The sequence below is a fragment of the Muscardinus avellanarius genome (assembly GCF_963383645.1).
Source record: "Muscardinus avellanarius genome assembly, chromosome: 2".
Taxonomy (NCBI): domain Eukaryota; kingdom Metazoa; phylum Chordata; class Mammalia; order Rodentia; family Gliridae; genus Muscardinus; species Muscardinus avellanarius.
In genome coordinates, this window is record NC_137787.1 from 131,227,301 (window position 1) to 131,249,552 (window position 22,252).

A 22,252-nucleotide genomic window follows, 5' to 3' on the forward strand; every position below is an offset into this window, starting at 1 on the left:
CTCACCCAGTAGAATTCAAGAACTGTTCATCTGCTTTTAATTGAAGCCCCTTAAGGACAGAGACACACACAACTGGTGTCTGGCAAATAAGTGAACAAGTGAACTAGACACTGAACTATGTAAGAGCTACTCACTCTAAGGGAGGGAGTCTAGATTACTGTGAGAAGCCTGAGACCGAAATTGGAAAAGCAGGTACTTTGAGGCCGAGACTACTTGTGTGTCCTTGCAGATTCCTTTAATCTGAGGTTGGGATTTGTGGAGACAGAGGCTTTCTGGGTCAGTGGAAAGTAGGAAAAGAGGTTTGGTTCCAGGGCCCTTGATTTGATCCAGCTTTCTGTACTCACCCCCTCAACTCCTCCTCTTCCTTACTTCCTTCTTTGAGAAAGCTGTCCTGCTGACCATGAGCCTGAGTCAAGAACCAGGATGTTTGTAAACATCCCTTTAATGAAAGTACATGGATTGGTGGGGTAAATTTCTTGCTGTGGTGGGCAGAAAGTGAGCTTGCAAGTCCAGCAGGACCCTCCTCCTTGTGGGTTGAGTCCTGGCAGCTGGGCAGCTGTGGATGACAGGCCAAGGAAAGACAGACGATAACTGTGGCACCTGCACCTGCTCCTTCCCTGCATGAAACTTCACAGAGGATGATGGGTTCTCTTATGTATGTGTGTGGGGGGGTATCAGGAAGGGACATTCTACCTCTCAGTTATACTCCAGCCTTATTTTACTTTTTATTTTGAAACAGAGTCTCACTAAGTTGCTGAGGGCCTCACAAAGTTCTTGAGGTTGGCTTTGAACCCATGATCCTCCTGTCTTAGTATTCCAAATACTGGGATTACAGGCATGTACCATCATGCCCAGCTAATGATGGCTTCTTGACTAAAGATGTAGGAAATGTATGCTATCTTCATAATGGCTCCAGGTATATGCTCTTATTCCTGAATGGAAGGATTATAGTAATTTTGGGTAAGGGAATTTACTAACTGTGAAGATCTAGTCTAATAAATATTATTTTACATTTTTAAGACATTCTATACCAGTCACCTTAGAAGATGCATGCTGCAAGCTGTCTCTGGAACAGCTAGCTCACAAGAACACATTCAATTACTGGCTGAATGTCCCTTTGAATGTCTGAAATGCTTGGGACCAAAAGTGTTTCATATTTTGGAGATTTTCATATTTTGGAGTATTTGCCTATATTTAAAATGAGATATCTTGGGGATGGAATCTAAGCCTAAACACCAAACTCATGTTTCATATACACTTTATATACATAACCTGATAATTTTATACAATATTTCTAATACTTTTGTGTAAGAAACAAAGTTTTATGCTGTGGAATTTTCCATTTGTGATATCATGTCAGCATTCAGAAAGTTTCAGATTTAGGATATTCCGATTGGGAATACTCAATCTGTATACCTACAATTCAATCTGTATACCTACAATTCAATCTGTACACCTAAAACTCAATCTGAAGAAAGAGTGCACGCACTGCAGGTTCACAGGAAAGGAATGCATCTAGTTTGGGGAGTGGGAATAGAAGGGTCCAGAAAGCCTGGCACAGGCAGAGATTGCCTTTCAAGGCAGTGCACTAAGAGAGAAGGTCACTCCCAGTGAAGGAAATGAAATCTAAGGCACAGAGACAGAAAGCAAGGAAAGCTGTGTGAACTTGAACATATCTCTTGTGACCTCTCACTGTTAAATACATAATAATGCTGTCCAGATTAAGTGGGTTGGTTGATTTATGCAAAATGCTTGCAGCAAAATTTGGCATAAACATACATGTTATCTATCATCCCATTGTTAGAATTTTGAAAATATATTCTCAAAAAGTTGAATTTGATTAGGTATAATTCAAGAAACAGGATTCTTTGCAAGAGGAGCTAATTGCAACACTTTAAGCTACTTTAAAATACTTGCACATCTATGGTACCATATTATGTGTCCGTTACTTATGGTAAGTTATAACCCAGGTGCTGCTAGTATCTAACCAAGCATTCCAAGTCAGGGACACAGTCTAGCTGGTACTCTAATTAGGAAACTTGTACTTTAGAATCGGTGGTTAAAATCACTCCTGTTACCAGCTCTCTGGCAACAACCTCTCAAGAGCATTCTGAGCATCAGAAATGGGTTTCAATTGGTAAAAGTACTGACCATTGGCTGATGTGCTTGGTGGAATTAAAGTATTCAAGAAATATGGACTGGTTAAAAAGTATTTTAGTGTAAAAATCTGATCGGGCATTTTCCTATATGTCTGGTAATAATTCCCTAGTCTAAAGCCTTTAATGATTTCGTGTCAGTTGTAGGTTTGCATTTGCGTTTATTTCAAGCTGCAGGTGAATCTTTTACATTGAGACTGGTTGAAGCATCTGAAAGGAAAGTGAAGAGCCGACTTCAGGCCTGTACACAGGCTATAGGAGCAGATGTGTGCGTGAGAATATGTGGTTGTTTGTTTATTTGTGTATTTACTGGTGCTGGGGATTGACCTCAGGACCTCAGGTATGCCAAATGTATGTTCTACCACTGAGCTACACCCCCTAGCCCATGTTGCATACCAAATGTCTCTATAACTGACAGTATGTGGTCCTATATTTTGTCTTGATATGATTTGTTTATGAGGGTTTAGAGAGAGCAGCTGATCCTTTTTTGCCTTAAAACTTATTTGGCTACCATTATCTATTAAAAAGAACCTAAGAGTTGAAGCTGGGCGTGGTGGTACACACTTGTAATCCCAGCATTTGGAAGGCTGAGACAGGAGTACTGTGGTTGGCAGACAGCCTCAGCTACTTAGTGAGGTCCTCTGCAACTCAGTGAGTTTCAATTTTTGAAACCCTGTTTCAAAATAAAAAATAAAAAAATAGGACTGGGGATATAGGTCACAGGTAGAGTGCCCTTGGGTTCCATCCCTAGTATTGCAAAAAATAAAAATAAAAAATAAAAAAAAAAGAATCTAAGAGTTGCATACGGCCAATATGATCACTTTAGTTCACAACAAAGACACAAAGGTCATGGAGCCATAGGACATTTAAGATCAGCAAAAGTTCCAAAGTTTGCTTGACCAGAGAGCTCACAAAAAAGATGTTTCTTTTGGCCATAATTAAATGGTGGGTATTATGAAATTACTAATTTTTTGGCAAAAAGAATTAGAAAAAAGTCAAATTTTTACTATACGTTATTTGTGTTATGATTAAATTATAAATATAAGAACATAATTCTCATCCCATAGAATGGATTCATTCATTTTTAATAATTTATTTTCTTATCTTTCCCAAGTGAAGTCAAAGAATATCTAACACATTTTAAAATATATTAAAAAAAAAAAAACCTTTGAAATAGCTTTTTAAAAACATTTAAAAATTCCGGGCATGGTGGCACACGCTTGTAATCCCTGCGCTTGGGAGGCAGAGACAGGAGGATTGCACAGGTTTGAAGCCAGCCTTGCTGGATTAAGAGACCCTGTTTCCAAATAAAAATATAAAAAATAGGTCTGGGAGTGTAGCCCGGAGGTAGAAGGGTTTCCAGGAACCCCAGTACCACCAAAAAAAATTTTTAATGAAAATATTACATAAAACATGCAATGTATTAAAATAATGTTCATTATAAAATATTCAAACAATGCAGAACATAAACTAAGAAAGTAAAAGCATGCGTTATTCCCAACTCTTATTTCCACTTTTCTCCCTAGATGTAGTCACTATTAGAAGCTTGGTCTGTATCCTTTCTATCTTGTTACACATACACATCTCTGTGTTTGTATGTGTGTATATGTGCCTGCCCCACATATATAAACATATTGTCCATATATATATAACCATTTTGCATAGTTGTAAAATAATTCACCAGAATAGAATCATATCAGTATATTATTGTTAGCCTTATTTTGTTCATTCAATAGTATGTCTTGGAAATCTTTAGGTGAACAATTAAGAAAGCTACTAGCTTAGATCAGTGGAATCTAAGTGACTACTGTAGTCAGAAGTGTGGTCCTGGGGGAGCCTCACCAGGGAAGCAGCATCACTTCGAAAGGCGTCAAGGCATCAGAAGCAGGCATGCTTGGGCCTTTCTGGGGTAAGGGAGTCACCTGTCCCTCTGAAGCTGACAGATCTTCCACTTCTTCAGTGACTTGACATGCTGGGTGGTATGGTGGATTAGATGGATGAATGAATGAATACACAAACTCAAAAATGAAAAAAATAAATATTCAATTCCTTTACTTCCTGAAGGAGACAGACTGTCCCTCCTGCATGTACACAGGTATTCAGAGGATGTCTGCCCTATTTTTTACCCCATTTTAAGCAGAAAATGAACATTCTTATTAATGACAGTGGGAATGAACTTTCAGGTACTAAACTGCTTGGTTACACATACACCCAGAGCACAGGCAAGAGGTGACATGTTAATGCACAGGGGTCCTGCAGGCAGGGGAGGCGGGTGCAAAAGTACACAAAGGCCTTTGGGACTTTCCACATCGTCTAGGGTCACAGAACCCTTTCTCAAGTTGCAACTTGTGGTTCTCAAGTTCTCAGAATACTATGTGCTCTTCCAACACAATTTCAGTAGCAAGCATTCCAGGTAATGTTAAGAATCAAACAAACTTAAGTTTACAGTGTACTCAGAAGACAGGCTCTAAAAATTCTTTTATATTTGTAGATACATACAATCTATCATATAATATCATTAAACCCCCTTTCTTTTTCTGGGAAAACTGCTATATTTTTCTTAAAAATTATTAATTTTTACTTTGTTGTATGTATTGTTTAAAATGGGAAGATTTGTGAAACCATTAGGTTTCTAGATCAAGGTAACCTATATCTTGTCTCTCTTTTTTTTTTTAAGCATATCAGTGCAATGCATTTGACTCCTTGGATTGTGGATTATGGTTTTCTGAACTTCCTTTATCTAAAGAGGTTCCACAAGAAAAGTCAAACAGCACATCTGCAGAGTGGGGGCTCTGAAATCAATGGTAGGAGCATCGACAGTTGTACATGGAATCTGAATGATAAGAACTCAATTCCACAGCAGGTACAGTTTAAAAATGCCAACCCTGATTTGTCTCTGTGGATGTTCCTCTGTACATAAAGGATTTGTACTGCTTTGCAGTATTTGTAAACTTCCAAATGTCATGGTCTTCTGGCTTATATTACCAGAAAAGCTTGTAATCCACGCGCTTGGGAGGTGAAGACAGGAGGTTTCCACAGGTTCAAAGCCAGCCTCACTGGCTTAAGAGACCCTGTTTCCAAATAAAAGTATAAAATAGGTCTGGGAGTGTAAACCGGAGGTAGAAGGGTTTCCAGGAACCCCAGGACCACCACCAAAAAAAAAAAAAAAAAAAAAAAAAAGTCAACTGTGTATTGGGAAGTCGAAAGCAGAGAAAAAACAATCATGTGGTCCAAGAACTGTTCACAAGACTTTTTTAAAAAAAATTTTTTATGGCACTGAGTAAGGATTTGTGGGGTATTGTACCTCCAAGCTATACCTCCAGCACTATTTTTTATTCTTTAATTAGAAACAGAGTCTCACTGAGTTGCAAAGGGCCTCACTAAGTAGCTGAGGCTGGCTGTGAATCCAGATCCTCCTGTCTCAGCCTCCCAAATGCTGGGATTACAAGAGTGCACCACCACACCTGCCCAGCAAGTGACTCAAGTGATGATTCAAGCAAACGAACAAGATCCCCAGAAACAAAGAAAAAAAAGAATCCCCATCACATTAGCTCCCTTCCTGTAAATCTGATGCTCCAGAGAGCTGGCTCTGTTTCTGTTGCCAAGGAAGGGAACACACTCCTGCTTCCAGTGGCAGGGAAAGTACTTGAAGTTCTGGCATTCAGCAGCCACAGACCAGGGAAAGTCAACAGTGTGGCAGAAAGTATAAACTACCTGCTGGGAGGAGCCAATGTCATGCATTGTTTTCATGGCAATGCTACAGGAACAGATTTGCTTCTTGAAACTGGCATTACTATATTCTTTGGGATTGCCTACTCAGATTCTATGCTTGTCTTGTCCTTTGTCTCCCACTGTCTCCTAATACTTAACTTGTAAATATCAGATCTTCTTTAAAATTTCCAGTGGTGGTATCTTTTATCCTGGGCAGAGAAACCCAGAATTCCTGATAGGACACCCAGCACAAGGGCCTGCTTTAATTAACATGCTAATGGACATCAACTGTGAAGCTGCAGTTTGAAAAGAACAAAAGCGCCTTGTCACATGGCCAGCTGGTTTGATCAATGGTCTAAGCTGGATTTCTCCACTGTCTAAGCAGTTTTGAATATTACCTCCGGTATCATTGCTTAACACAATTTGTAAGTAGCCTACAGTTTTGAGGGTTAGCCTCAAAAACTGGATTGTGCAATGAAAATTTTAAAACATCTAGTACCTCTTTTAAAGTTCACTTTGAAATTCGAGGGGAAAAAAGCAGACCGTCAGGAGATTCTGAAACTTTAACAAATAGCATGAATTTACAACTTTGCAAACAAAAAGCACTTTCCTTTTTTGGGGGGGATCATATCTGACTGCTTTCTAACAATAGACCTCACGACTTGATTGCAGCCAACTCAAAAACTAAACTTGGAGGCATGCGCATTGAGAACAGTCTAGGAATCCTAGGCTCCTGGAATTTGTTGTGTTTCACATTTTGCTGTGAAGCGTGGGTGGCCATGAGCATTCCTGGCAGCTATAAGGCATTTGCTAATGCATTTGACTTTAAGTTGTTAATCACACTTATCAACACAGGCAAGCAGCACTGGCCACAAAAGATTAGCTACTCTCCTGTAATGCCCCCAGTAATCCAAGCGCAGGAACATCAGCACACACTGAGAGCAGCATCTGCCAGCTCCAACAACCCTTCAATGACTTCAGCACTTACATTAAAAACCTTAGCTTTTATTAATCCCAGATTTTCCTTTCCATTGCCACACACACACACACACACACACACACACACACACACATTCTTTCTCCTGTAATAATAGCTGAAGCTAAGTAATATTCGCACTGCTGTGCAGTGTAGGAGCTTTTGAAACAACAAGGATGCGCTTCAAAATGACACACAGATGTTTTGCGTTCCAAGGTGGTCTCCACTGTCCAGAGCTTCAACTGCTGCTGATCTCCTATGAGAAATGTGTTCAACCAGCAGGATGAGGCCTGGTTTCCAGGGAAACAGAATCATGTTTAAATCCTCTGGAAGCATTAGGTTCTAACTGTAGATTTTCCCCTAAGACACACAAACCATGGCTTCTTGCAAAAGGATATATTTATAAGGACAAGAAATGCTTCACCTAGCTCAAGGGGAGTGTTTCAGAGAATCCAGGAATAAAAGAAATGTTCTGGGAAGAGAGGTGGTCAAATATAAAAATTAAAATTAAAACAATTTTTAAAAAACCAGAGCTGGGCCTGCTAATCTCTGGTTGGTAGGATTTTGCTTTTACTTAAGGATTCTTCCTTAAAAAGAGTACACGTCTTATCACCAGATAGGTTTCTGCTTTGTGGGAAGTCATGCTGAAGTTCCCATGCTCAAAGCATGGCTTTTGTTAATCCCAGCCCACTTTAGTGTTACAAAGCTATGCAGTGGCTTGGGTGTGTATTTCCAAGAAGTCCATGTATTAAATTCTTGGGAGGTGGTGGAACCTTTAAGAGGTGGAGCCTGATGAAAAGTCCTTAGGTGATTGGAGAGTGCTCTTGAAGAAAATACTGGAATCCTGGCTGCCATGAGTAGAACAGCCAGCTCCACCATGAGCTCCTGCCATGACATGCTGTCTTCCAGAGGCCCAAAAGTAATGGGTTCACCTGACCATGAACTGAAACCTGACTGTGAACCAAAATGACCCTTTCCTCTTGATAAGACTTTTCTCGTAATGAGGCATTTTGTTATGTAAAGGTGACTAATATCACTAATATCTGCTTTAAGTCTACAAAACAAAATTTAAAAAAGTAAAGATTTATTTTCAACTGCAACTCTTAGCCAGCTCTCCAAAGTGTCCTCTGGTGTCTATAAGCATTCTTTCATTCTTTCACTCTGCGATATATTATGATTTATTTACTTTTAAAAACCAAACCTGATAACACTTTTTTTGTATGTGGTACTGGGGATGGAACCCAGAGGCATTCTACCTCTGAGCTACACCCCCAGCCCTATTTTAGGGCCTAAGTAGCAGTAGCTGAGGCTGTCCTTGAACCATGTATCTCTGGTCTCCACTTCCAGAATGCTAGGATTACAAACCTTGCCACCACGCCTGGCCCTGTTCTTTAATTTTTATTCTTTATTTTGAAACAGGGTCTCACTAACTTGCAGAGGGCCTCAGTAAGTAGCTGAGGCTGTCTGCGAACCACGATCCTCTGGTCTCAGCCTCCCAAATGCTGGGATTACAAGCGTGCGCCACCATGCCCGGCTACCCGGCCCTGGTCTTTTGATCACTACACAGCCTGAGTTTGGATCCACAAAGCTTGGACACCACAATCATGCCTAGGGCCAGTGTGCTCACCCGGAAATGTGGCTGCCATGGGGGTCCAGATGTGATTTCAGACCTGATGGAATGGAAGTCTACAGAAAACAGAAAAACCCCAATTGCTAGATGTCTTAAAAGAAAGATAGAATAGTGTTTCCCTAAAGCATGTGCATGTAGGGCATTCTAAAACCAGAGACGGAGTAGATAGTCTCTCAGGGTCATGAATGTGGTTGGTAATATTTGACCACTCATCACCCATCATAGCCTACAGGATATAATCTTTGAAAAGACCCTCCCATACCTCCTGCTCATTGTTTTTGATGACATGGACAAACTGAGTACTGAACTAACAAGTGGGAGAGGGAAGGGGAGGGCAAGCTGGTGACTAGCCTCACTCTTATGGCTTCAGGGTACTAGTGCCTCCTGTTTACTTCCATTGCTTAGCTTCTTTAAAATCCTCTCTGTACAGCCTGCTCTTGCCCAATATGCTATTTCAGGCTGAGCAAAGGACAGAGCATTTATTTTCTCAGTAAGAAGCCAGACAGCTGCTCTGACATTTCTATACATGTGGTATAAGTACAGACACTCATGGAGCCTAACAAGTCAAGGAGGACTGTGCCCTCAGGACCTCTGTGTTTATTGCTGTGCTAGGTCTCATCAGATGGCTCTTCCAAAGTGGTTACATCCAAGGTGAAAGCTCAGAGAAGGAAAGGGAGGGCAGCAGCCAGAAATAAGAATTTCATTAAAATATAATATAAATATAACTGTAATGTGTGTGTGTGGGGGGGGTAAGGTTACTGGGGACTGAATCTAAGGATGTCCTACTTCCAAGTTTTTAATTTTTATTTTGAATCAGTCTTGCTAGGTTGATGAGAGTCTTACTTTTTGCTGAAATTATCCTCCAATCTGTGATCTTCCCTTCTTAGCTTCCCAAGTACTGGGATTACAAGCATGTACCATCATGTCCAGCTACATAGATTTATTTTAAATGAAGCTTTACTAAAAAAATGATAAGGCCAAGAGTTGTGTTGGACCAAAGATAGTAAGGTAGGGTTCCTTGCATCAAAATGCATTTAGTCTAGCAGGACAAGTAAACAGGGAAGTGGTCATTTCTAAAGAGAAAGACCAGGAATACAAACATTTACTAGTGTCTGCTTAAAGGCAAAGCTTGGAGCAGGACGGACACACACACACACACACACACACACACACACACACACACACATTATTCCTCTTCTATAAAGGAGGAAACAGAAAACAGAGGTTCTGAGATTTAATTGGTATTCCAGGCTATAAAGAAGTAGCTAACTCTATATTTAAATCCACTCCAAACTCCCAAATATGTCTCTGCAAAGCTTATACTGTTCCTACATGATGATGCCCATTCACCTCACTTGTCTGACTACTAACAACCTTTTAACCTTGCTGCTAAATAAACTATTGTAAAAAATACTATCAATACCTTAACACAGCAGGAGTATATATAAATTCAAGGTGGCATGATCACACATAGCTACTTATCTTTCATTTAGTTGTCTTCGAAAAGAAGATAGCAGTGTATATATTCTTGAAACTCAGCTTTGAGATTTTGATATTAAAAAGAGAAGAGGACTGTAATAAATACAGATTGGGTCACATGGATCCATGCTTGGTTATGCTGAACCATACAACACAGAAAAAACTGAGAATAACTGTAAGATTATTTCTTTAAAAAGATAACCTAAAAGTAAACTAAAACCTGGATGACTCTAAAAATAATTTCTTTCTCAATTTTTAAAATATGACAAACATGTACTTATTATACTGATTGTATACAGAGTACTGTGTACGACACGGATGATGGATATGAGATAATTGGGTGATGTGTGCATGTATGCCTCCACCATCTTTTACCCCATTAAGATGTATGACTACAATGCACCAATAAAATATTTAAAAAAGAAATCTCACAATAACTTTCCATGGAGAAAGGGAGATGGTCACCAAGTGACCAAGACTGTGCAGTAGAAAAGCAGAAGGGCACGGCATGGAAATAGACAGCTACTGGATGCCAGATCTGTAGCTAATGGCCCCAGGAACTGTGTTTAAGCCACATTCCTGGGGCACCTTATCCAAAAGTTATAATCAGACCCTTGTGCCTGCTTCAGTAACAACCAACAACTTCTGCAACCAGGTGGACCTGGAAACTGATATTAGAGTAGAGATCTGTGTGTTTCTTTGAGGTGTGTCTCCCTCTTCCTTCTGAGTAGGGTCCACACTGATCCTGAGTGGAGCCCTCTAGCCCCTCAGCTTGGCCAACCCAACACTCCTTAGAGTTTTGGCTCATTCTCACCAGCCCCTCAGGCAACTGGCTCTAGAAACTGTAGGTCTCAGTGCAAAGTGAAATCACAGATGCCTTGCTCAACAATTATTAATGATTTTCATTCTCAAGGAGATACTTGTACATCCATGTTCACCACAGCATTGTTCACAATAGCCCACAGGTGGAAACAACCCAAGTGCCAGTCCACAGGAGAATAGATAAATACATAGAATGAAATATTATTCAGCGTTAAAGGGCAAGGAAATTCTGACACACACTGCAACACAGGTGGACTTTGAGGACACTATGTGGGGTGAAATAAGCCAGGCACACACACAATAAAAACATATACTACATGATGCTACTTATATGAAATATTTAGTGTAGTCAAACTCATAGAAACAGAAAACTGAATGGTGGTTCTCCAGAGCTGGGGTGGGGGTAAAAAAAATGAGAATTTTTTTTTTTTATAGGTAGAGAGTTTTAGCTTTGTAAGATGAAAAGCAGTATGGTGATTGGTTGTGCAAGAATGCAACTATATTCACACTATTGAACTATACACTAAAAATGGTGGAAGCCAGTTACGATGGCACATGCCTATAATTATAGTACTTGGGAGGCTGGGACAGTAGTATCATAAGTTCACAACCAGCCTCAGCATCTTACTGAGGTCCTCCACAACTTAGTGAGAACCTATTTCAAAAATAAAAAATAAAATAGGGCTGGCGGTGTAGCTAAGAGGTAGAACACCCCTGGGTTCAACCCCTAGGACCACACACACACACACACACACACACACACACACAAAGTTGTAAATAGTAAATTTTATATTATGTGTATTATATCACAATTAAAACAGTTATGAATGATTTCAAGACATCAGCAGCAGAAACTTAAGTGAAGCACTTCTAAGCTTCAAGCTCTGTGTACCTACAAGGTGGCATATCCGTATCTGTATGCAGAGTTGATATGTAATATTACAGAGAAAAGATATTTCCAGGGAAATATTTATGCCTTTCCTACAATGCACTCACTGTTCACATCTATTGGATTTCTACTTATTTTTTCTTCATAGTTCTCTATTTTATAGATAAAGGACTAAGACAGCTATATGCATGCTATCCACATAAAATATAAATAGCAAGGCCCTAAAAATTCTCAGCCAATTAGAATTTTTAGCAAACAGCAAAATGTTCCAAGTTCCTCTTCAGTAAAATAATAATGTCACAGAGAGAGTACCTCAGTAATATGAAGAAACATAGCCCTGGTTCTAACTGCTATAATTCTTATTTGTTCTCAGGCTGACTCTTCTTGAGACTGGATTAATTTCATGTTGATCACTGGCCTGTGAAGCACTGATAAATTAAACGATTGGTAAATATAGTGCTTTCATAGGGAAAGAGGGAATAGAAACCCATTTTCTACTTTAGGATTACTACAAAATTTCATTTCTGAAAACAGACCACAGATTAATTTAGTTAAGATCTGATAGTCAACTAAAACATCTTTGGTGGAAGTCATCCAACTTGTCCTAGATTACCCAGCACTTATTGGCAGTTCTGAGAGCCTGGAGGAAGATGTGAAGAGTTATATGAGGACAGCAGCTTCAGACAGTATAGTACAGACTTCAACTCTGCTTCTGCAAGAGTGATGTTTTCATATTGCTGTCATGAAACAAAACCAAAGACAACCTGGATACATTTCAGAAGCTCATATTTATTAATTTTTTGGCTATACAGGTCAAATAGTCTTAAAACTTCCTATATAGCAAAAGTGTAGGTTCTGGAGCCACACTGCTTGTGTTCAAATCTTTGCACCCTGAGCAATTTCCTGTGCCTTGGCTTACACATTTGTAATGTGAGTATAACAACAATGACTATGTCATATGGTGGTTGCAGTATTGGATGATTCCACACATGTAAGTACTCAGAATATCACCTGGTAGTTGAAAAAATTTACAATATGCTAAGTTTGCTGAGTGATATCCACAGTTGATTATAAGAGGTCCTAGCATAGGCTTGGTCCATCCCATCAGATTCCTATTCTGGGGAAATGGAACTGGGTTATCTAAAGCACAATTAGAGTCTATGGTAGAGAGAAAAGATAGAAGTTATGCTAGATAAAGTCTAGGCTGAGGAAGCAGAGGAAATTGTTTGATTAGCTGACTGAAAGTAACCTGCAACTTGTGGAGAGAAACAATGGGATAGAGAGAATACTTTGTTCTTTTTAAGTCTTTATTTTGGTTCCTACATACCCCAACTGTATCTTCTCTCCTGGTCTTAGATTTGAGGAACAGTTCTTATCTTTATAAGTACTCTATATTAGTCAGAATTGGTCAGGTTATGCTTTAGTAACAAGTAGTCCCCAAATCTCAGCAACTTGTGTAAGAGTGTACTTCTCATGCTGGCAGGGGAGCTCAGTCCCTCTTAATCCCTCAAGGGCAAAGCTGAAGGAGACTTTATGTCAACGATCTATACAGCAGCAGGAAGGGAACATAGTATTCACATGCTGAATCTTTAAACCTCTGCTTCGAAGTGAACTCTGTCATTTCTATTCACTTTTCATCAGTCAAAGCCAGTCACATGGCTATGCTTAACATTAAAGAGGAAATAAAATCCTACCACATGTCAAAGAGAATTATATTAGAATATTCTAAAAATAGCCCTAATGACGGCTACATCTTTCTTTCATGTGTAAGCTGGTTTTGCTGTGATTCTGTTCCTTCAAGAAACAATGCTGACATTACTAAGAAAAATAATATATAAGATTTAAAGCATTATCATCTCTATACATTTCTCTTAAAGTTGCTTTGCTATTATTACCATATATTCTCTGTTCTGTATTGATAAGTGATTTACTTGACTTCTGATTTTCCAGTTAGACCATTAACTGAGATAGTTACAAGCTATGCTTTGAATGTGTTCCTCAAATTTCATGTGTTAAGAGACCTGTTCCTGAGTGCAGCAGTGTTGATAGATGGGCTTCTGGGAGGTGAATGGATCATGAGGGCTCCCCTCATGAATCCATTAATGTATTTAAGGGTCATCACAGGATTGATTTTGTTGTAAAAGTGAGCTCTCCCTTGTATACTTGCTGTGTATCACAATATGGTGCACTGCCCGACTTATGACGTGGCAAGAAGATCCTCACCACGGAGACAACAGCATCATGCTCTTGGGCTCCTCAACCTCCAGAGCCAGAGCTAAGTAAACCTCTAACCTTTACAAATCACCACAATTTCAGGCATTTTGTTATAGTGACAGATAATAGACTACAAAATCATCTCATTCTTTTTAGGAACAAATGAGAGTGAAATCAGTATTTCAGCAAAGAGATATTTCATAATAACTGAAGATCTCATGTGTGTGTGTGTGTGTGTGTGTGTGTGTGTGTGTGTGTGTGTGTAAGGATTTAACATTAGAGCATATAAACTTTAAAAAATAAGTCACTATTTTGAAAGAAAATATTTTAAAAATGGATATGTTCCTTTCTTTTTAAATAAAACACCTACATATTATTTAACATTTTCTTTGTCATTAAAGAGAAACATTATAAATAGCACATACTATATTATAATGTCTTTGATACCAAACAAAATACTCATAGTTCAACAAATATATATCAAGTGCTATGCCAGATATTGGGAATACAATGGAGAATAAGAATATCTTTTTTTTTTTTTTGGTGGTACTAGGGTTCCTGGAAACCCTTCTACCTCTGGGCTACACTCTCAGACCTATTTTTATATTTTTATTTGGAAACAGGGTCTCCTAAGCCAGCGCGCACGGCTGGCTTCGAACCTGCGTGATCCTCCTGTCTCTGCCTCCCAAGCGCGGGGATTACAAGCTACAAGCGTGCACCACCACGCCCGGCAAGAATAAGAATATCTTTGACTTCAGGCTACTGTTAGGGTCCAGGAGCCTGACTGGCATTTTGTAATTATTTTCTCCCACTCCATTGCCATCAACAAGTCTATTACCATTTTCATCTGCTATCTATTCATCTGTAGACCTCTTTCTTCTAATTTTCGATATTTAATTCACTTAAAGCCTGCCCTCCCCCAAAAAAAATCTCACTAAAACTATCTGTAAAGAGTAACTAAGTAGCCGGGCGTGGTTGTGCACCCTTGTAATCCCAGCATTCGGGAGGCTGGGACAGGAGGGTCAAGGTTTGAGGACAGCCTTAGCTACTTAGTGAGGCCCTTTGCAACTCAGTGAGACCCGTTTCAAAATAAAGAATAAAAATTGGGCTGGGGGTGTAGTTCAGAGGTAGAAAGCCCCTGGGTTCCTTCCCTGGTACCACACACACACATACAAAAGTAACTAAGACATGCTGTAAAGATGTCAGATGTTTTTCTTTGAATAAAACACCAGAGCTTTGGTGCACAACATGTATGTTGTTGTTTTAGGTCTTTCCCATTGAGCTGCCACACAGCTGAATTTTGGATGACCTTAGAATATCTAGCATTCTAGCTGGGCGTGGTGGCACACATTTGTAATCCCCACGCTTGGGAGGCGGAGACAGGAGGATCCGGCAGATTCAAAGCCAGCTGTGCTGGCTTAAGAGACCCTGTTTCCAAATAAAAAAATAAAAAAAATATATAATAGGTCTGGGAGTGTAGGCCGGAGGTAGAAGGGCTTCCAGGAAACCCAGTACCACACACACAAAAAATTATCTAGGTTTCTAATTTCATCAAGCACAATTAGTCTTAGTATATTGTATTTTTAAAATAAAATGCTGCCTTGTGTTCCTCTCTGAATCTTTTTTCTTAATTCAAAAGTCTTTTATATTTTTATGGTAAGGTTTTATGATTATACATTTAGAAAACTATATAACTGAAGTAACACTCACACCAAATTACTTGTTTAAGCTCTGGTTATGTCTTGTTCCCAACTGCCTATGTTGAAGCTCTAACCTTCAGTGAGATTGTATGTGGGGATGGTACCTTCAGGAAGTATAAGAGTTAATTGAGTTCATGAAGGTGGGGGTCACATGATGGAGTTAGTGTTGCTGTCAGAAGAGATATCAGAGGACCTGTTCTTCCTCTTCCCTTTGAGGACACAGAGAGAAGGTGGCTGTCTGCAAGCCACAAATGCCCCTCAACCCTGCTGGCACCCTGAAGCTGGACTTCCAGCATCCAGAACTGTGAGAACGTAAACTTTTTTTTTCTTTCTTGCAGGTCTGGGGGTGGAACCCAGGGGCATTTGACCTCTGAGCTACACCCCCTGCCCTATTTTTTATTCTTTATTTTGAAACAGGGTCTCACTGAGTTGCAGAGGGCCTCACTAGGTAGCTAAGGCTGTCTGCGAACCGCCATTCTCTAGTCTCAGCCTCCTGAATGCTGGGATTACAAGCGTGCGCCACCACGCCCGGCTCGTAAACTTCTTTTGTTCAAGCAACGTGGTGTATGGTATTTTATTACAGTAACCTCAACAGAATAGCAAGCTCCAAGCAACTTATTTTTAGAATTAAATTTTATTTGTGCTGTTTTATTCTTTTACAAATAAAAGGGCTTTTCAATCCCACTAATCACTCCAATTCATTTTTTCCTCATAAGAGGTACAGGAAGTTTTTAGTAAAAGGCTATTGTTAAGCTGGTCTTATTTGTGCAGTTCCTCACATGTTTCTTTACCAAATTGTATAATTTTCAACTTTTTTGAGATGGGACATTTAAACTGATTGAATTTATTTAAACTATGAATCTATTAAAGTGTCAGGTAGTTCAAATCCTTGATAAAACTTAATAAGATGAATTAAAACTATAGTTGATTTAATATTGTATAATGTGAACAATAGTTTTCAAGTTTAATTCTATCCTTTGGATAAGAAAATTTAGTAAACAATTGGGAAACACATGCAAATTTTATATTCAGCCTAGCCGGGCGTGGTGGAGCACGCTTGTAATCCCAGCATTCGGGAGGCTGAGACCTGGAGGATCGCGGTTCACGGACAGCCTCAGCTACTCAGTGAGGCCCTCTGCAACTCAGTGAGACCGGTTTCAAAATAAAGAATAAAAATAGGGCAGGGGGTGTAGCTCGGAGGTCGAATGCCCCTGGGTTCCATCCCCAGACCCCACCCCACCCCCACACACACAAAATAATAATATTCAGCCTAGTTCAGGCAATGCTTAGGGGGAAAAGTCTATTAATCTTGCCCATACTATAACCATAGTATCTTTCAACTGCCTCTTAGGACAGTAAAAAGTAATCTTCACTAACCCCCGAGAAGCTATGCTGGTACACAGAATAAGAGCAGGGTAGTTTCCAACCTTTAGGTGGTGGGGGAGGAGGATTGCAAGTAAAAAATGGCATTTGACTTGGAATTATAAGAGTATGAAGAATTTTCCAGGTGGGGACGTGGTGGAAGGGAGGAGTTATTTCAGGCAAAGGGAACATAAAAGCAAGGCACGGAAGCATGGAGAGTACATGGAGTGCTCATGGAAAATCACTGAAGGAAGGCCAGCAAAGAGCCCTGGTGGATTTGAGGCTCTCAAGAAGATTGGGCCGCCTCTGGACAGTATTAATTCTTCACATAATTCTTTACCAAAGCATATTGTTTTCAGCTTTTTATTTTTTGAGATGAGACCTTTAAACTGATTCTTATTTAAACTATGAATATATTAAAATATCATACATTTTAAATTATTGATAAAAATGAACTAAGTATGGATGATTTAGACTTATAATTTGAAATTAAAGTTAACTTGCATCTATAAAATAGATTCTTTGTTCATCCACATTTTTTTTTTTAGTCAAAGAAATTCAGTTCAGTTCACAACAGTCAAGGGTTGACAACCAGTTAATTATCTGTGGCTAAAGTTAACCGAGCATTTGATTTTTGCATTCTTTTTATTTTCCTTTCCTCTACACATACTATTTATCTTCGAATTAATTGCCAAATGAAGAACATATTTTTGTGACAGCCTAATTCCTACATGTAGTTAGACATTTGAATGGAAGATTTCTGCAGTTCTATAACATGTCCACTAGAGGCCTGTGAAGAGCTTTTTTCCCCCAACACAGTCTTATAACCAAAAAGCCAGAACTAAGACAAATAGAAAGTACTAATTAAATATCAGTAAGGCAAAGATTGAATTGATCTGTAACCTCACATTTAGTCCCATAATTGTGGGTAAAATAAAATGCAGTATCTTTCAAAAGTCCAAGATATTAAGTTATAAAACTTATCCAAGAACTAATATGTGACTCTGGCAAGCTTCAACTAAGTAATAGCACGTACCACGTGGTTATACAGCCAGAATAAAATTTACCAACAGCCTATATGGACTTCTGAACGGGCATTTAAATCTTCTAATTCATACAAAATACAGAAGGCAAGCAACAAACAGAACAGAGGGAGGGCTTTTGGTGGGAAAGTAAACAACATAGTAATTTAAGACAGATGGGCCAAGAAGGGACTTCCTAAGTAGAGAATGTGTGGCAGTAAACGGGGCAAGACAGAGGAAACATGTCTCTCAGGACGCAACAGACACTCAGGTGAAGACTGGAGCAACTCTTAAGGGGGAAAGTGGTGACTTAGAGCAAAAGAGGTAACATGTGTAATATGCAGACAGCTGTAGTACCCTGTGGGCGGGAAAATTTACTAGAAGAGATGAGGTACCCTGTGAAGGCGCCCTACCATCTCGCCAAACTCAAAACAGAGCTTCATTTAATGTCGCCTCAAATAAATATGAGAAACATTAAAACTCGCACTGAGAGTACCACACATGTGCACGTGAACACACAAACATATTAGTTTTAGTTTGTTTACAGAAATGGTCTGTTTTTCCCTAGGTTTTGTTAATTAGCAATCAGAAAGGAATTGCACAGGGTTGATTGGAAGAAAGAACCTTTTGTTTGAGAAACCTGTGAAAATATTCCCTCAGAAGCTTGTAACTTTCCCTCCAGATCACCCTGGCCCTGAGGACAAGCCCCGGTGCCAGAGGCTCTGTGATCCACACAGAGCTGACATTCAAAGGCAGTTCTCTTTGTTGTCCCCTAGGAGTTAAGCCTTAATGGATTTACAATGTGCAGGCTTTTTTGGAGAGTGGCTGGGCGGTTGTTGCCTGCTGCCAGAAATGGAGCCGAGACAAACCCCAGTGAATCCCACAGCTGTTGAGCCTGCTCCATCGGAGAGGAGCAGTTGCCTCCAGGCACTTCAAAGACATGCAAGAACACAGGGCGACTTTATGAGTCCTGGAAGTGAATTTGCAATTATCGTGAGCAGATGGTCAGTCCACATGGTAAAGAAGGAGACTGGAGCCATCCTTCTGCAGTGGCAAATGGCAGTTCACCGAATCTTAAGTGTCCCCAAATAAATCCTGCATGGGAAAAGTCATCAGCGATAATGTGATAGCATCTTATGCTTCTAGTTAGCATTACTGTCACACTCTTGACTTCTAAACCTCAGACGTCACTACTGGGACAGGAAAAAGCCAGCAGCACATGCACATCTTACCTTGGTTAAAAAGAAAAGTGGGTGTGGCCCCCCTGGAAATCTGGAGAACACTCATCCCGTTCCACTGCGTTTCCTAGAGGCAGCCCTCCGGAATACTGCCTCCAATGTCACTTTGTCCAGCCCCTTATTTCAGAAAATCTTCATCTTAAACAAAGATACATGGATGCTGGTGCAATGTTTGATGATCTTTGAGAGCAGAGATTTCATAATCTTTGCAAGCTACATCCACTTTCTTTTTTCCCCCACACGCTTCCGGTCAAGGGCTGCTTTTTGATGCATGGAATTCTCTTTCACTGAAATCTCAGCCTATTTCCTGTTATCCTCATGTTGATTCATCTGAGAATCACATTATCCTTTCTAAAACACTGTTCATTTAGTCCATTACGATGCCTAAGGTCAATCTCTACTTATTTTGATTAATTTCTTCAATTCATGCAAACAACTCTTAAGTATCACTGATCTGTAGGGCACTTAATAGGCACTGTGGAGGATAAGTCTTACACAACAAACATTATGCCAGAAACAAACACTTGGGAAAAAATTCTAATACCTGAGGGGCAAAGATAGAGCCATAACCCCACATCTGCCATCATAAAGGATGAGAGAAAATAATAATTCCTAGTGGAGAGATTAGGACATTAATTTTGAAAGAGATCGAGTTTAAGTTGGGCTAAATCTAGGAAGATCTGCCATCTGTTTTAAAACTGGAAGTCCTGCCTCCCAGAAACCCCTTCAGTCTATTATCCTGACAAATAAAGGAGAATTAGAACTTATCTCCAGAGTGAGGGGCAGTTTCAACCGTGGTAGGCTGGGGACAGTGAGGAAGGACTGAGCAGGCCCTTCAGTGGCCATCCTAGCAGCTATCCCTATAAGCCCTGGGGACGGGAGCAGATGTTGGGGGAGTGGGGTGCTCAAGGCACCAGGGAGATGGATTCTGTCTGGTTTGGCACATGGGTAGTGGCTGAGTAGCTCTGAGGACTCTCTCAGGCCACATCTCTGCTCCACAAGGACAGGCATTTGAGCACCCGGCACGATGGGTAAGGGATCAAGGGCAAGCGTATTCGGGAGGTGTCGCATTTTAGATTCTGAGCGCCACCTTGAGTTGGAACGAGCATAATAAAAACTTGAATGTGGTCACATTCACCACTTCACTGCTGACCTCTTCATAGACCCACAAAGGAGGAAAGTGACAGTTTAGAATGGTCTTGGTCATGTGGCGGCTGGGGAAAAACTGAGACTCACGCTGTAGATTGCTCTGTCTGACTCCAGGCCCTGGGGCTTTTCTCCTTTTGAGACCACAGAACTTTATATGAAACCTCAAAAATATTAACAAACACAATTCAGTGTGATCTTATGTAGGAGTCCTCCTCCCCTTATCCATGGAGGATGACGTCCACCCCCACCCCCCCCAGTGGATGCCTGAAGCCAAGGATACTGCACAATCCCATTCATGTATTGGCCCTCCATATCCAGTGGTCACACATTTGCAGATGCAAGCAATAGCAGCTTGAAAATACTTGGAAGAAAACTGAGTCTGTACTTAATGAACATGTACAGACTCCCTCCCCCATCTAGTCTAGTCATTATTTGCTACACAATACAGCTCTTTACATAGTATTTGCCTTTTATTAGGTATTATAAACAATCTAGAAATGATAAAAAGTATTCAGAAGATGTGCACAAGTTTGTGAAAATACTAGGCCATTGTACATAAGGCATTTGAGCATCTGTAGATTTGATATCTGTGCAAGTCCTGGAACCAATGTCCAACTGTCCCAAGAGACAACTGTATTATTTTTCTCATATATATATATATATATATATATGAAAAAATGCATATATGTATATATAGATAATATATATTTAAGATAATCTTAAATTTAAAAATTTGGCACAATAAGAATTAATGACAATAATCGATAAAATGGAACAATTACAACATATACTGTAATACAAGTTATATGAATGTTGGGTGGAGGTTGACCACAGGTAACTGAACCTTGGGAAAGTGGAACAGTGGACAAGCAGAGACTACTGTACATCCTGTCCAATCACCTAGTTGACAGGTTAGTGTATTAAATCTCATAAAATCCAGGACAAATGAAAAAGAATCACTCAACTTATGATCTCTCATCTCCTCCTCTCTTTTCCTCCAGAGTCTTGCAATTCTATTCCAGAAACCTGGATAACAGAGAGTACTGAGCACTGCTCAGTACACAAGCCATTCACTGTTAAGGCATTTTGGACAAGCAAGAGATACATCGGGCCATGTTCGTATTCAAATGTGGCTTATAAATTCATGTATGCAGAGGGAAACTGGCTGGGCTGCTTTGTCTGAACAGACTCTCTTTAGCTTCTTGGTTCTGGCTCCCACTGAAGCCGTGATTCAGTTCAGCAGATGCTGAACATCTGCCCCTCGACATGGAGTACTGTTGACTGGGACCTGCTTTTCTTATCATAAATCTGACTTTTTTTCCTCCTGTCCCTTTATCCTCAGTGGGCTTTGAATTGGATTCTGCTGAGAAAATGCCCAGCTATTTTTAATGATGACCACTAGCGTCTCTCATCTCAGTGTCTTCAGACTCATCACGCTGTCTTTTCTCTCCCATTCACTGGGCTCTCTAAAATGTTTCAGTAACTTTCCTCTTGCTCTCCACAGCTGGCCATGAGTTTCTCCTTAGTAAGACAGGGCTACTGAATATTTACTTACCTTACATGATTCTTGTGAAAATTAGCTATGAAGATTTTTGGTTTGGGTTTTGGTTTTTTTGCAGTAGTGGGGATGAAACCCAGAGACATTCTACCTCTGAGTTATACCCCCAGCCCTATTTTTTATTCTTTACTTTGAAACAGGGTCTCACTGAATTGCAAAGGACTCAATAAGTAGCTGAGGCTGTCCTTGAACTCACTAAGTAGTAGCTGAGGCTGTCCTTGAACCATCATCCTCTTATCTCAGTCTCCCAAATGCTTGGATTACAAGTGTGCACCATCACGCCCAGCTTTATGAAGGCTTTTTTTAAGCTATGTGAAATGATTATCCAGTTTATTCTGTTTAAATA

The 22,252-nt window shown here is 40.0% G+C and overlaps 1 protein-coding gene across 4 annotated transcripts in view; it reads right to left on the reverse strand.

The window, feature by feature from the left end:
- Window positions 1–22,252, reverse strand: part of STARD13 (StAR related lipid transfer domain containing 13) — a gene marked incomplete at both ends in the record, with an annotated part of 251,181 nt that overhangs the window by 120,509 nt on the left and 108,420 nt on the right. The gene's annotated exons all lie outside the window — the stretch shown is intronic.